This window comes from Ambystoma mexicanum, chromosome 3q, assembly GCF_040938575.1.
Source record: "Ambystoma mexicanum isolate Mex_15411 chromosome 3q, UKY_AmexF1_1, whole genome shotgun sequence".
Taxonomy (NCBI): Eukaryota; Metazoa; Chordata; class Amphibia; order Caudata; family Ambystomatidae; genus Ambystoma; species Ambystoma mexicanum.
This window is the reverse complement of record NC_090926.1, coordinates 629027565-629040441: the sequence shown is the minus strand read 5'-3', so window position 1 is coordinate 629040441 and position 12877 is coordinate 629027565.

Below are 12877 nucleotides of genomic sequence, written 5' to 3'. Positions count from 1 at the left end.
CTGGGCCGATTTGCGCAAATCATTCCTCTGCAGATTCCCACAGGTATCCTCTTTTCGGATATGCATGGGGTTCCCTGTTTTCCTTTGTGGCTTGGATACCCGAGGCCCATATCTGTATGATGTGAGAGTGTGCAATTCAGGTGTAAAAACAGACTTGGGGTTACTTGTGTTTTAGGCTTTCCCCTTGGCGCCCAGGTAGGTGCACCCACACATGCGAGGTACCGTTTTCATCGGGATACCAGTGCGAACGCGGGACGGTATGCCATGTGTTGTTGGCGGCATGCTTCGATGGGTGTGCTGAGTGAAATGTGCGGAAAATGCATTTTTTTCCGCACATTTCAGACTTTGCGGGGGTGTCTGGGTAATACATTCCTGGGCCGATTTGCACAAAATCATACCTCTGCGGATTCCCACCGGTGTCCTCTTTTTGGAAATGCATGGGGTTCCCTGTTTTCCTTGGTGGCCTGGACACCCGAGGCCCATATCTGTATGTCCAGCTTGTCTGGAGAAAGTGTTGAATTCAGGTGTCGAAACACACTTGGGGTTACCTGTGTTTTAGGCTTTCCCCTTGGCGCCCAGATAGGTGCACCCACACATGTGAGGTACCGTTTTCATTGGGATCCCTGTGGGAACGCGGGCCGGTAGGCCATGTGTTGTTGGTGGTGTGTTTCGATGGATGCGCTGGGTGAAATGTGCGGAAAATGCGTTTTTTTCCCACATTTCGGACTTTGCGGGGGTGTCTGGGTAATACATTCTGGGCCGATATGCGTAAATCACACCTCTGCGGTTTCCCACAGGTGTCCTCTTTTTGGAAATGCATGGGGTTCCCTGTTTTCCTTGCTGCTTTGGACACCCGAGGCCCATATCTGTATGATGTGAGAGTGTGCAATTCAGGAGTGAAAACAGACTTTGGGTTACTTGTGTTTTAGGCTTTCCCCTTGGCTCCCAGGTAGGTGCACCCACACATGTGAGGTATCGTTTTCATCAAGACACCTGTGGGAACACGATACTGCAGGCTATGTGTTGTTGGTTGCATGCTTCGATGGGTGTGCTGAGTGAAATGTGCGGAAAATGCATTTTTTTCTGCACATATCAGACTTTGCGGGGGTGTCTGGGTAATACATTCTGGGCCAATTTGCGCAAATCATACCTCTGCAGATTCCCACAGGTGTCCTCTTTTTGGAAATGCATGGGGTTCCCTGTTTTCCTTGGTGGCTTGGACACCCGAGGCCCATATCTGTATGTCCTGCTTTTCTGTAGAAAGTGTCGAATTCAGGTGTCGAAACAGACTTGGGGTTACCTGTGTTTTAGGCTTTCCCCTTGGCGCCCAGATAGGTGCACCCACACATGTGAGGTACCGTTTTCATTGGGATACGTGTGGGAACGCGACACGGTAGGCCATGTGTTGTTGGCCGCGTGTTTCGATGGGTGTGCCGAGTGAAATGTACGGAAAATGCATTTTTTCCCCACATTTCAGACTTTGCAGGGGTGTCTGGGTAATACATTCTAGGACGATTTGCGCAAATCATACCTCTGCTGATTTCAATGGGTGTCCTCTTTTCGGAAATGCATGGGGTTCCCTGTTTTCCTTGGTGGCTTGGACACCCAAGGCCCATATCTGTATGATGTGAGAGTTTGCAATTCAGGTGTGAAAACAGACTTGGCGTTACTTGTGTTTTAGGCTTTCCCATTGGCACCCTGGTAGGTGCACCCACACATGTGAGGTACCGTTTTCATTGGGATACGTGTGGGAACGCGACACGGTAGGCCATGTGTTGTTGGCGGCGTGTTTCAATGGGTGGGCTGAGTTAAATGTGCGGAAAATAAAAAAATGTTCCCACATTTCGGACTTTGTGGGGATGTCTGGGTAATAAATTCTGGGCCGATTTGCGCAAATCATACCTCTGCAGATTCCCACGTGTGTCTTATTTTCGGAAATGCACGGGGTTCCCTGTTTTCCTTGGTACCTTGGACACCCGAGGCCCATATCTGTATGTTGTACTTGTCTGGAGAAAGTGTCAAATTCAGGTGTCGAAACAGACTTGGGGTTACCTGTGTTTTAGGCTTTCCCCTTGGCGCCCAGGTTGGTGCACCCACACAAGTGAGGTACCGTTTTCAACTGGACACCTGTGGGAACGCGGGATGGTGGGCCATGTCTTGTTGGCGGTGTGTTTCGATGGGTGTGTCGAGTGAAATGTGCGGAAAATGCATTTTTTCCCCACATTTCGGACTTTGCGGGGGTGTCTGGGTAATAAATTCTGGGCCGATATGCGCAAATCATCCCTCTGCAGATTCCTACGAGTGTCCTCTTTTTGGAAATGAATGGGGTTCCCTGTTTTCCTTGGTGCCTTGGACACCCGAGGCCCATATCTGTATGATGTGAGAGTGTGCAATTCAGGTATGAAAACAGACTTGGGATTACTTGTGTTTTAGGCTTTCCCCTTGGCGCCCAGGTAGGTGCACCCACACATGTGAAGTATCGTTTTCATTGGGACACCTGTGGGAACGCGGGACGGTTGGCCATGTGTTGTTGGCGGTGTGTTTCGATGGGTGCGCTGAGTGAAATGTGCGGAAAATGTGGTTTTTTTCTCACATTTCAGACTTTGCGGGGTTGTCTGGGCAATACATTCTGGGCCGATTTCCGGAAATCATACCTCTGCGGATTCCCACGGGTGTCCTCTTTTTGGAAATGCATGGGGTTCCCTGTTTTCCTTGGTGGCTTGGACACCCGAGGCCCATATCTGTATGATGTGAGAGTGTGCAATTCAGGTATGAAAACAGACTTGGGATTACTTGTGTTTTAGGCTTTCCCCTTCGCGTCCAGGTAGGTGAACACACACATGTGAGGTATTGTTTTCATTGGGGCACCTGTGGGAACGCGGGACGTTTGGCCATGTGTTGTTGGCGGCATGTTTCGATGGGTGCGCTGAGTGAAATGTGCAGAAAATGTGTTTTTTTTTCCACATTTCAGATTTTGCGGGGGTGTCTGGGTAATACATTCTTGGCCCATTTGTACAAATCATACCTCTGCGGATTCCCACGGGTGTCCTCTTTTTGGAAATGCAGGGGGTTCCCTGTTTTCCTTGGTGGCTTGGACACCCGAGGCCCATATCTATATGATGTGAGAGTGTACAATTCAGTTGTGAAAACAGACTTGGGGTACTTGTGTTTTAGGCTTTCCCCTTGGCGCCCAGGTTGGTGCACCCAAACATGTGAGGTACCGTTTTCAGCGGGGCACCTGTGGGAACGCGGGACAGTAGGCCATGTGTTGTTGTCGGCGTGTTTCGATGGGTGCACCAAGTGAAATGTGTGGAAAATGCGTTTTTTTCCCCACATTTCGGACTTTACAGGGGTGTCTGGGTAACATATTCTGGGCCGATTTGCGCAAATCATACCTCTGCAGATTCCCACGGGTGTCTTCACTTCGGAAATGCATGGGGTTCCCTGTTTTCCTTGGTGCCTTGGACACCCGAGGGCCATATCTGTATGTTGTGCTTGTCTGGAGAAAGTGTCAAATTCAGGTGTCGAAACAGACTTGTGGTTACCTGTGTTTTAGGCTTTCCCCTTGGCGCCCAGGTAGGTGCACGCACACATGTGAGGTACTGTTTTTATCGGGACACCTGTGGGAACGCAGCAAGGTATAAAATGTGTTGTGTTTGTGTGGTTTTCATAACGTTTGACCCATTTGCTGGTGCCCTTTGTCCCACAACCCTTTCATTTCCCAAATGTTGCCTACATTTAGTCGCTGCTTTAGGCACCATACACTTTTGTAACCTGTACAAGTCACCTACCGTTGAAAAGGTCTGCCTGTGCTCTTTCAAAAAATGTATGCTTGCTGTTCGTCACCACATTGGTTTTCCCGATTTACACATGCTAAGAGCGTCTGTTCAGGCTGTGAGCATAAAACTCATGTTTACCATGGCTCAGTGTTTGGCTTGTGGAATAGCTGGTTTTGTAAAACACTACAAAAAATGTGTGCTTTCCTAACTGCAAGAGTCGGGGGAATGTAGCGGAGCATTGCTTTTCTCAAAATTCATAGAAGCCATTGCCGTACCAAGCCAACCATGTCTAACACATACCTTTTTTTCGGTCATTTTCCAGCTTTTCCACCAATCTATGGCATTTTCCCCTACCTAGTTGTTGCCTGACCTACGCAAACCACCCCATCCTAAACTTGGAATTTTGTCTACTTTTTAGAAATATATGCCTTTCTGTCCTTCAATTCTGCTTTCCTGCCCTTTTCTTCCATTCCGTCCATGTATGTCCAATTGGCAAAAATGGCCAAAATCGTCTACCTCTCACAAAACAGTTGATAACTACATCAAAATATGTGTTCCTAGCTCTTATATGGAAAAAACCACAGGCTTCTTTGTACATCATTTTATTGGCATTTTTTGAAAAAACCCAAAGTTTTCGCACTTTTTGCTTATTTTCTCTCACCCCCTTACAGCAACCTCGGATTCCTGTGTGGTGTTACGACCGCCTACATGTGGGGAAAAAAGGAGCCAAATTTGGCCGAGATATCTCATGTAACAAAAAGTTACGAGGCTTTGAATGGCCACATACCAAAATCACCAAAAAAGGCCTTGGCACTGGGGGGAAATACCCATGGCAGTTAAAGGGTTAAAACCTGTGATGAAATGAAAGTGGTGTATTGTGCAGCAAGTTACTTAGCACCATGTGTGGTGTGTAAGGTCAAAAAGGCTAAGAAATGGAAATCCGGGGATATGATATCAAAGCATCTCCTATCTTGCCACTAGCACGTGAGGTTGTTAATCTACATGTTACAAAACTATTGACTTGAGGTGGCTTGTATTGAGCACATATGTTTTTTAGAACATATTAATGGGTAAACGTGGTTTTATATTTGTTACATATGCCTTCGTGTTTAATGAACTGTGTTTTGTATATGTCTTGAATACATTGTATACGCATGCTCCCAATATGTGTATTTATGGCAAATGACTAACATTTTGAACAAAAGCCGTTTTGACTTGAAAATAAAGGCCAGAGCACAGCAAGAGTGTTTAACAAGGTCTTCATGGACCATAAATCCAGGTACGGCCTGAGGGCGTGGTCTACAAAGTTATTACACCTTCAAAAATAAAAACAAATACAATCGGCAGAGGTTGTTGCTTGGAACTCTCTAGTTCCCAGCAACCACTTAACAACCTGATGAGGAGATCAGGACTTGGAAAGGAGCCGGGCTCCTGAGTTGGGTGCGGCCCAGCAAGCGTGCTGTAGGGGGTTATTAGGAAGATGCCTGGCTGTGTCTCCCAGATGCTGCCAGGAAGTCTTGATATTCTGGTGGCAATGCGGCTCCCCCCTGTTGTTTAAACAGCCTTCACACTTCACTCTCAATCTCTTCCTCCCATTCTCACTTTAGCTTATCTTCCAGACAGCAAATTGCCATAGAGTGTGAAAAGCAGGGAAGGACAATTGCTGTATTGATTGACTTCTCTGTCTTTGCTCTCATCTTTTAAATTAGCAAACTGTGCAAAGGGAAAAGGGAACGACGGATAATACCATGAACGCCTGGTGCATGGGTCCCCAATTGGCAATATATGTTATTAGTACATGTATTCACAGGGAAGCATCAATAATCCAAATGCTGGGGTATGCCAATGGATATCGTCTCTGGCTATGAACTTCAAAAAGTCAGTTTCACAAATGGCTTGCCCCAGATTATTATTTGCTATGTGTTCTAACAGTACGATGTGGTTGTTTAGCTGTAGTACCAGCCTAGCACATCCAATAAGGAACAGTGAAATGTGCAGATCAGTGAATAGAGACTGTCCTAATGCTGCTGCAGCAAGTGTCCCATGGTACTTCTCTGATATGTTCACTTAGATTATACCGAGAACAATATGTGGCATATCGCAGAGGGTGAAGTATCAGTGACGACTGGTGATTTTTTTAATTCGAGGGCTGGACATATACGCCACAAATATGCATGAATGAGGAAGCATAGGGTACCGCGCCAAAACCTGACAAGAGGGTTTTGTGTGCAAGATACCAACCGTGCACAGAAGCATGTCCCAACGAATTTTCATGATGCCTTTGCCCACAAATTGGGGCAGTACAAAAAACATTTTCACACTGCCTGTGCCCATACATTTCTATATTGACTGCAAATGTACATGCCAGTATTCGCGTACAAGAACATACTCATGTTTACTTTGTGCATAATGCCAGCAAGAATACGATATTAACGCATGCCCAGGCTAGCTACCAATATATGCCACTACCTACAGATAAGAACATAATCCTGTTGGCTTTTCCATTAAAAGTGTCATGCCATACCAAAATAAGAAAAAATGTCTGACATGTAATAACACTTATATTTGCTTTGTCATAGATGCTCAATAAAAAGCCATGCCACAGTAAGAAATGGATTGACAGGTTTCAGCAAAATGCCAATCTAGCCATGTAAACACACTTAACAATGTTGCTTTATCATAAATCCCTAATAAGAAATTTCATACCACCGTAAGAAATGCCTAGACTGGCTGCACCATAATGCCAGTCTAGCAACGTAATAACGCACAACATACTTGTGTTATCATAAAAATTCAGTAAATCATGTTATGATGCCACAGTAGGAAATGGCTAGATTGGCTGTAGCAAATTGCTTGTCTATGCACATTATAACATTTAACATGTTTGCTTTATCATACATGCCCAGTAGAAAATGTCATGCCACAGTAAGAAGAAATGGCTAGGCTGGTTGCATCAAACTGCCAGTCTAGCCATCTAATAGCACTTAACATGCTTGCTTTATCATACATATACAGTAAAAAATACCATGCTGGAGGCAGAATATACATCCAGACTGGCTGCAGCAATGCAGTCGAGTCTAGTCATGTAACACTGCTTATCATGCAAACATGATAAGTGTTATTACATGGCTAGACAGGACTGCAATGAAGCAACCAGCCTGCCTCTGGCATGGCCTTTTATTATTTTTTATTATTTTTTTTTTACAGGTCATCATTGTTAAAGAAAACATAATTTCATGTCTGCTTTAACACTGATGACCAACAAAAAATGCAACCCCTCACACCGCATCACCAAATTAGAGAGCAGCTCAGATGTGTGGCCTTCTGATTTGGGGGTGCAGGGTAAGGATGTGCCCCCAAATCAGAGGCCCTCTCACTAACATGGTGAGTGGTGGTCACTGCACTGGTGAGTGGTCTCCTTGATTGATTATCAAATCAGAGTTGATTCAATGATTCAAAACTGTGGGCCTTAGAATGAATGGATCAAATCAGAGACCCACTCACGAGTGGATGTCTGCTTTGATTCAATAAATCAAAGAGGACCATTCACTAGCATGGTGAGCATAGCTCAATGTACTGGGTAACGGGTTTCTGAAAAGCAAGCAAAGACCTGGTAAATGTGCACCGCTCACCGTGCTGGTGACTGGGTCTCTGCTCTGATTTATCCCAGCATGGTAAGTGGGCCTCTGAATTGGGAGCACACCTTCCCCCTGCATCCGCAAATCAGATTGGCTGTGATTTGGGAACACCGGGGGAGATGTGCATTGTCTCCACGCATTCAAACACAGTCACTCATGCACCCATACACATCATTCACTGTCTCATTCACACATGCACCCACACAACATACACAGTGAATCATCACACACATGCATTCACGTTTGTATTCTTACCTGTAGGCACCCCGATCCAGAATCCACTCCTTATGGTCCAACGATAGCGGGCTCATCACAACATGAACAGGATCCAGAAAGCAGGGAGTTTTTCCTGGTTCCTGCAAATGCACATAAAAGACAGAGCATTCCCTGGAGGATGCCCCCAGAGCTCTGTATGAGCATGGAGGTGCAGAAGCGCACCCTCATACATTCAGAGCTGCAGTTTCACTTTGACATCTCAAAAAGCCAGCCCAGGAGTGCTCCCTCAGTTGATTGTTGATCTGACAGAGCGCTCACAGTTTTTAATGGGCTGGCTTGGCAGAGGCTTGTCCAAAATGGGGGGGTCGACTTCCAGTCACCCATTATGGATGATCCGCCCCTCTGAACGATTGTTGTTGGAATATAACCTGTTAAGTATGGCTGTTAAGTTTTGGAAAAGTGTTCAAGAGCCTAAAGACAAGTTCATCAAAGTGAAGCAGGGCAAAAAGGTCTAAGCATGTTTTTATTATGAACATACTTTTATATGTTGTTCATGGCAGATGCACAGGCTCCATCACATATGCTACCTATTGATACACAAGCAACACACTGAATATGACCCACCCAGTTCAATTTGTCTCTTCCCATTTTTAGTAAATATAATGCCACTGTTCCATATGGTGATTGACTAATATTAGTAAAATGTGTGTTGTAGGATCCTGGGCCAGCTGGAGTGCAGAGTCTTAGTCCGGCTTCAGGTCACCCCAGTCCTGTTCTGGGGTGTTCGTGAATGTGTTGGGTTATAATTGAGGAACAAGCCTACTTAGTCACACCAATAATGGTGCAATGGATGATTTGGCACTTCATATGTTGCGCTTTTATTAAGTGCAGGCTGCAACACAGTGCGTTGCTTTAATTTGAAACCGGCATTATACGCTGAGCCACAAAGGTCCCCTTGAAGATCAAGGAGTCACATTGAGGACCTCATTTTTGTTTTCCGTGCAGTACGGCAACATTGTACATTTATTTAAGTGGGATTTTGCACCATGTTTTGAGTTATTTGTATATTATGTTTGAATTGTATTGAATTTATAAAGCCCTTACACCAAAGCGCTGTCCATGAGTAATAATTAAGTGAACAATATAAGATCAAGCAGAAATAAAGTGTTGTTTGAGCTGAAATGGAGCATTGAATAGAAAGGAGCAGATCCAAGCGAAAAGGGTAACTATTTCCAGTGGATGGGAGTGAATAGAAAAGGAAGAAAAATGAGATTGGGCACAAGGATGTTTAAGTACTATAGGAAGGAAATGAGATTGAGAATTGAAGGAGCTAAATGGTCAATAGGAACACATGTGAAGAGAGGTAGAGTAGTGAGACCATGAATACAATTAAATATAATGCAGGGAAAGTGAAAAGAATGAAGGTACACAAAGGAGAGCCAAGAGAGAGAGTTAAGAGAAGTGTTAATAGAGTGACAGGGAGAAAGACAGAAATGGACACACACAAAAGAATTATAAACTTAACAAATAGAGACTAGGTGGTAAGGGGGTGACTAACCAGAAGGGCAGCACAACAAGCAAGACAGACAACATATCAAAGAATAAAAAAGAGATTTAGCTACAGAAATGAGGGCATTAAATGGGCTATGGAAGTGACAGGAACGAATGGTATTAGAAATATGCTGACCTAAGAGAAGAGTCAAAAATAATACCAAGATGAAGAAGGAGAGAGAAGCAATTCAGGAGTGTGTGGAAAAGATGGGAAGGCAAGAGAAGGGAACGCAGGAGCAGGAAAGAACAGGACTTCAGTGTTAGTGATGTTAAGATGAAGAGAATGGGTGGTCAATAAAGACTTGTTGTCAAAAAGACAGGAAGACAGAGTTGATTGGCTAAAATATGAGAAAAAGGCAAATTAGAACAAAAATCGGGGAATTTTGAGGATAGAAATGACTTGAGATTCCAAATGAAGACACAAAAGCAGATAGAGGAATAGTGAAAAAAGAAAATAGGAGAGGATCCACTAGAGAGTCTTGAGGAAGTCCATATTGGAGGTGAAAGAAAGGTGACTGTTGGCCATCGCAGGATACTGAACAACAGTTGTCAGAAAGGTAAGAAATACACCATTGAAGAACTGGGCCAGGGAGTCCAAAAGAAAACACAGAGCAAAGAAGAGAGTGATCAACAGTATCAAAAGCAGCAAAAAGAAGAAAAAGAATTGAAGGAAGTTTAGAGTAGTGTGCTGAGAGCAGGGATAGAGTGACATATAGCAGAGCAGTCTCAGTTCAGTGTAGTTAAAAGAAGCTAGAATAATAGAGAGGTAGATGAGAATTGTGATCAAGAATAGCAGACATCTGGGTGTAGTCCACCCGCTCCAGCACTTCAGAAAGAAATGGTAAAAGAAAAATAGGACAAACATTGGACAGCAGAGAGGAATTGAGAGAAGGGCTTTAAATTAGAAATAATGTTAGCATGTTTGAAATTGCGGGGGACAGTGCAGAAATTAAAGAGGTACTTGGAGAGGAAGTTAGAAAAGGGAGAACAAAATGGTAGACCTTTACAATAAGAAGAGATTGGATAGGGTCAGCGAAAGATGCATCTGCCTTAAAACATGCATATTAAATATGTGGTATTGTGAGTGCTTTCTTGGATACAATGTCCATTTCAATTGGGGCACATAACTTTGGTATCTCTGGCTTACCGTGAGGCTTTCATCCTCTGTGAAGCTCTGTATCATTTGTTCACTTCTGGACTGCGTCTCGGCATCCAGGCTGTGTATGGGGCTGCTTGTGCCACACTCATAAATCCTCCCTTTAAACACTTATCCAACATTATTATTGTTATTGTTAGTGTTTACTGGGCGGCCATTTTAGCGTGGTATGGTTCGTATTAGGAACATTTTAGTTTTGGAATTTCTATGTTTAATTAGTGACATCAGTATTGGCATTTCATCAATAAGAATGGAATTATCTTACATTTTTTATATTTGTCAATTAGCAATTCCCTGATCGATGGTCATGTCTGGCTTCTATCATTTCATATTTGCTCATTTCTGATTTTGTGCCATTTGATTTCCTCATTAAATCCCTCTGCGTTACTTTTTGTTAAATAGACTCGTTTTTGTTCTAATGTAATCAGTTTTCTTTCTCTGCTTATTCTATGTGTCCTTTTTACTTGACAGAGTACTGTCCATTGAAATTCATTTTTTTATGGTTTTTATGTGACGTGTTTAACCATTGGTGCATTTTCTACTTGATTACGCAGGCAGCTGCAATGTTCTATATGATCTTCGTTTACATTTTTCAGAAGGATCTTAACTTGCATGGGCAAGTGATCATATAAATCATTCATTCTGTATTACAATTTTTCATGTTTTTTGTACCCATGGTTTTATCACCAATATGTCTACTTGTGTAGATTTCTTTGTCTGGCTATAGACACCGCAGCACCCACACGGATAGTGCCCTGACACTGCTGGTAGGCCCCAGAGTTAGGCAAAAAAAAATCTGGTTGTAGGGGGAGGCTGAATTTGTTTTTGCAAACTATGTTTTGTATTGATAAACACTTTTTCATTGCAAAAACTGGTTTCTTGAATGGCTTATAGCAGCAACGAAGAAAATGTGGGACACAGATCCTTTAAGTCGTTAAATGCCAGATACTTGCCAGATACTTACCAGACATAGGTAACAATGGTTTAGAGTTGTATGGCAATTAAATATGAAGCATTGGCATTGATGGTCGCACAGTTCGTTGGGAGATAATTGACAGTTTCTTTTAAATGAAGAAATGCAATTTGCATTTGTGGGAAGATGGAACAATATGCCATTAAGGCATTGGGTATGGATGAGGTATCATCAGGAGAGGAAGCAGAATACCATGCCTTGTCCCCAATGGTGCCCTGCTACTCTCCCAGAGATTGCCTCCCACATGTGATTGTCCCTCATGTAACCGTCCCTAGGGCCAGGATCAGGTAGTGGCTGCCATCCCCTGGCCACATAGGGAGCGGTCACTGCAGGAAATGAGTGATGACACCATCCGATCCATCACAATACACTGAGCTAGACAGTGGACAGTGATTTGTGAATACAACATTTCAGAGACATCTACTCCCTCACTAGCAATATCCCAATACCCAACACACCCGTAACTATCATAAGACACTCATAAGGCCTTTCAAAAAGAAATGCCTTTCATTGATGGTCACATGCCGGAAAGAGTAGATGCTAGTTTAGCAGGGCAGAGGGAGAGAGAAGGAAGAGGAGAAAGGAAGGTCATGAGGAGTTTCCGAAACTTAAGAAGATCAGACTCAAGACGGAGGGCGACAGGGAGGCTATTCCAAAGGGAGGCACCTGCTAAGGATAAGGATCTACCTCCAAATCTCTGCTTGGAAAACCGGCTCAATCACACAAGGTTGGAGGGAGATGAGCAGAGGGCTTTTGAGGGACAGTATTTAGGTAGGCAGCATTGCAGGTAGGTAGGTCCCTGCCCCCAGAAAGCCTTGTGGACAACGCAAAGGGTCTTGAATTTGATACTTGCAGCCACTGGGAGCCAGTGAAGGGATTTCAGCACTGAGTGAGGCGTTCCCTGGGCTTGAGACCAAGTATAAGTCGTGCGGTTCTGTTCTGTATAAGTTGCAGATGGCGCAGGGCAGAGAAGGGAGGTTGAGGAAGAAGCTGTTGCCATGGTCCAGCCTCAAGAGAACCAGGGCATTACCTCTGAGGAGATGTAGCTGATAGACTTTTTAGAGATGTCAGAGATGTGGGAGGAGAAGGAGAGGGTGTAGTCGAAGATGATCCCAAGGTTGGTATGGGCTCAGGGCCAAGGGATGCCAGCCAGAGTGATAAGGGAAAACAGGAGCAGGGGTCCCAATGGTATCAATCTCAGTATTACTGGCGTTGAGGCAGAGGCTGTTTCCAGCACACCATGACTGAAAAGCAGGCCATGTGAAAGGAGCGAGGAGGAGGATGGGGAGGCTGAGGGTGGCCTGAACGATAGTTGCATGTCATCTGTGTAACACTGGAAGTTAGAGGTGAAAGTGGCAATCACACGTGCCAGTGCAGCATATAGATGTTGAAGAACCAGGGGGATAGATTAGATCCCTGGGGAACACTACAGGTTGAAAGAGCTATAGTCAAGAGGAAGGCTCCAAGCTCCACCTGGGATGGGTGGTATGAGAGGAAGGAGGTTAATATTGCCAGAGCCTGACCTGTGATTCCCATGGTGTCCCAGAGACGTGTGATCAGGATG